Genomic DNA, 3,958 nt, shown 5'->3' with positions numbered 1-3,958 from the left:
AATGCGATTTTCTTTTGTACATTTATTTTGTATCCTGAGACTTTGCCAAAGTCCTTTATCAGTGTAAGGAGGTTTTTGACAGATTCTCTTGGGTTTTCAAGGTACACAATCATATCAGCTGCAAAGAGAGATAACTTGACTTCCTCTTTTCCTATTTGAATACCCTTGATTGCCTCCTCTTCTCTGGTTGCTTTAGCCAGGATTTCCAATACTATGTTGAATAGGAGGGGTGAGAGTGGGCATCCTTGTCTAGTTCCAGTTTTCAGGGGAATTGGTTCCAATTTTTGTCCATTTAGGAGTATACTGGCTGTGGGTTTCTCGTAGATGGCTTTTACTATTTTGAGGTATGTTCCCTGTATGCCTAGATGTTCAAGGGTTTTTATCAAGAAGGGGTGCTGGATTTTATCAAAAGCTTTTTCTGCATCTAATGATATAATCATGTGGTTTTTGTTTTGACATCTGTTGATGTATTTAATTATGTTTATGGTTTTACGAGTGTTGAACCAGCCTTGCATCACAGGAATGAAGCCTACTTGGTCATGGTGGATGATTTTTTAGATGTATTGCTGAATTCGGTTTGCTAGGATGTGTTGAGGATTTTAGAATCTATGTTCATCAAAGATATTGACCTGTAGTTCTCTTTCTTTGTTGGATCTTTACCTGGCTTGGGTATCAATGTGATGTTGGCTTTGTAAAATGATTTGGGGAGAGTTCCATCATTTTCAATCACCTGGAATACCTTCAGTAGGATTGGTATCAGTTCCTCCTTAAATATCATGTAGAATTCTGCTGGGCTTTTTTTTGTAGGAAGTTTTCTTATTACATAGTCGATTTCCTTCTTTGTTATTAGCCTATTTAGGGTCTCAATTTCTTCTAGTTCCAATCTAGGTAGGTTGTGTGATGTCAGAAAGTCCTCCATTTCCTTAAGGTTTTCAAGTTTGTTTCCATACAATTGTGCGTTGTAGTCTCTAATGATCTTTTGTATTCCTTCAGGGTCAGATGTCACTTCATCTTTTGTGTTCCTGATTGTGCTTATTTGATTTTTTTTCTCATTTTTTCTTGGTCAGTCTAGCTAGGGGACCATCAATCTTTTTTATCCTTTTGAAAAACCAGCTTTTTGTTTCATTGTTTTTTTGTATTATCTTTTTGTCTTCTATGTCCTGGATTTGGGCTTTTATTTTGGTGATCTGAATTCTTCTGCTGAAATTAGGGTTTTTGTGGTCTTATTTTTCCAGAATTTTTAGGTGGCTTGTTAGGTTGTGAATTTCTGTTCCTTCCATTTTCTTCATGTGTGTTTGTAGGGATATAAATTCCCCTCTTACTACAGTTTTCAAGGCGCCCCAGAGATTTTGGTAAGATATTTCTTCATTTTCATTTGTTTCCAGGTATCTTTTGATGTCTGTTTTGATTTCATCATTGACCCAGGAGTTGTTTAGCATCATGCTGTTTAGTGCCCATTTCTTTGTGGGATTTGGGGGGACTTTGTTGGTGTCAATGTTTATTTTTATTTCACTGTGGTCCGAGTAGGTCCATGGTAGAATTTTGGTCCTTTTAAATTTGCTTATGCTTCATTTATGGCCAATTACGTCGTTGATCTTAGAACACATTCCATGCGGTGATGAGTAGAATGTGTATTCTGTGGCTTTTGGATGGAGTGTTCTGTAGGTATCAATTAAGTCCATTTGGTCCAAAGTCATATTGAGGTTTCAGATCTCCATGCTGATTTTTTGTCCTGATGATCTGTCTAGGGTTGTGAGTGGGGTATTAAAGTCCCCAGTTATGATGGTGTTAGAGTCAATATCTTTCTTTAGTTTTCCTAGAAGTTGCTTTATGAAAGTTGGTGCACCTATGTTGGGTGCATATATATTTAGGTTAGATATTTCTTGTTGATGGATTGAGCCTTTTATCATTATGTAGTGGCCTTCTGTATCTTTTTTTATTTTTAATAGCTTGAAGGGTATTTTGTCTGAAATTAAGATGGCTACTCTTCCTTTCTTTTATATTCCGTTCGCCTGAAAGTTTGTTTCCCATCCTCTTACTTTGAGTCTGTGGGTGTCCTTTCTAGTGAGGTGAGGTTCTTGAAGGCAATAGATTGTTGCCTGATGATATTTTATCCATTTTTCCATTCTATGTCTTTTCAGTGGTGCATTTAGTTCGTTCAGATTTAGGCTAATTATTGAAATGCAAAAGTTGATCCCTGTCATAAGGTTCTTACAGAGTTGTTCCTGTTCGTTGTCTTTCTTTGTGTTCTGGAGTTGGCTCATGTATGTTTTTAATCTTTTGTCTGTACTCTTGTGAAGAATGTTGTTGTTCTTTTTTCTTTTTCTACTGTGTTCAGTACTTTCTTAAGTGTTTCTTATAGAGGTGATCTGGTGGCAGTGTAGGTTCTTACGGATTGGATATCTGGGAAAGATATCAATTCTCCCTCACTAATGAAGCTTAGTTTGGCTGGGTAGGTTATTCTGGGTTGAAATTGCTTCTCTTTTAGAACTTTGAAGACCGGGCTCCAGGCTCTCCTAGCCTTAAGGGTCTCTGTGGATAAATCAGCTGCTATTCTAATTGGTCTTCCCTGGTAGGTAGTCTGGCCTTTTTCTCTTGCTGCCTTTAGGATTTTTTCTTTTATAGCTACTTTGTTTAGGCGAATTATTATGTGTCTGGGAGTTGGTCTTCTCATTTGTTGTCTTGCAGGGGTCATCTCAATCTCGTGTGTTTGAATTTTTTCATCCTTAATGAGATGAGGGAAGTTTTCTTGAATGATTTCATGAAATGTTTGTTTCAGTTTGGCTTCTGTTTCTCTCTTTGCCTCAGGAAGCCCAATTACTCTTAGGTTTGGTCTCTTGAAGTGATCATTCATCTCTTTCAGGTTTTGTTCTGTCTTTTTGAGTTTCTTTTCTATGCTTTTGACAGTTTGGGTTAGTTCTGTGTTTTGGTCTTTGAGCTCTGAGTTTCTTTCTTCTGCTTGGCTGATTCTGCTTTCCATGCTTATTAGTCTGTTGTTCATTTCCATCACAGTATTCTTTACTGCTGTCATTTCTGACAACAGCTCCTTCCTATTTTCCTCTTGTCTCTCCTCAATTTTTTTAATTCTCTCCATTAATGTCTTGATGTCTGGGTTTGTTGCATGTAGCCAGTCATTCTGGGGACTCTTCATTGTCTGTGTTCCAGAATCTGTTTTCTCATTGTCTGATCTCCCAGGGGTCTGTGTAAGACCTATATTCTTCTTTTGGTTTTTCTTCATTTGTGCGGTTTTTCCCCCTCCTTACTTTTTCCTTCCCTCCATGTCACCATCTTCTTTAATTCTGTTATTCAGGGGTAAAGGGATTGGTTTTACTTCTGTTTGTTCAATCTCCTATTCTTTATGTATGTCCTCTTACTTTGTTCAATTCTGAAGTTGCACTGTAGGTTGGAGGTGGTCCTTTTTGCAGTTTTGAGATGCACTTAAGGGGAGAGCTGTGATTCAAAATCTGTCTGCAGGTCCTGGTATTCGCTGACAGGCGTGTGGATAATGTGGAACCCACTTCCCACTGCCCTGGAATCTTTCTAGGGCAGTGGGGCTGTAGGTTTACTCCCTGAAATAAAATGTGGTTAGCAGAGGGGAGAGAATGGAGCAGATAGTGGGTTGAAGAGGGGAGTGGAGAGATAGAGGAGTAAAGGGGGAAACAAACGAGTGTGCCAACAAATAGAGAGAGAGGCCTATACTGAAACAGATAAAAACAATAGACCACAGCTACAGTCGAACCAACTCCCATACAAACAAAAATAAAACATATAGTGATGCTAACATACCAGCTATCCAACCACCTCATTAGTGTGCTGTTCCTCTATACAAAGACATGGTTTACAGACAGAATAAAAGAGAAGAAAAGGAAAAGGAAAAGAGAAAAAAGGGAACAATACAGTAGGAATAGAATTAAGTCATTAAACTAATAGAATCAATGAAGCACACTCTGAGACATTG

The sequence above is a fragment of the Carlito syrichta genome, unplaced genomic scaffold, assembly GCF_000164805.1.
Source record: "Carlito syrichta isolate Samal-C Ts95f unplaced genomic scaffold, Tarsius_syrichta-2.0.1 Scaffold309834, whole genome shotgun sequence".
Taxonomy (NCBI): domain Eukaryota; kingdom Metazoa; phylum Chordata; class Mammalia; order Primates; family Tarsiidae; genus Carlito; species Carlito syrichta.
The sequence above is the reverse complement of the archived record's forward strand: the minus strand, read 5'-3'. Positions refer to the sequence as shown.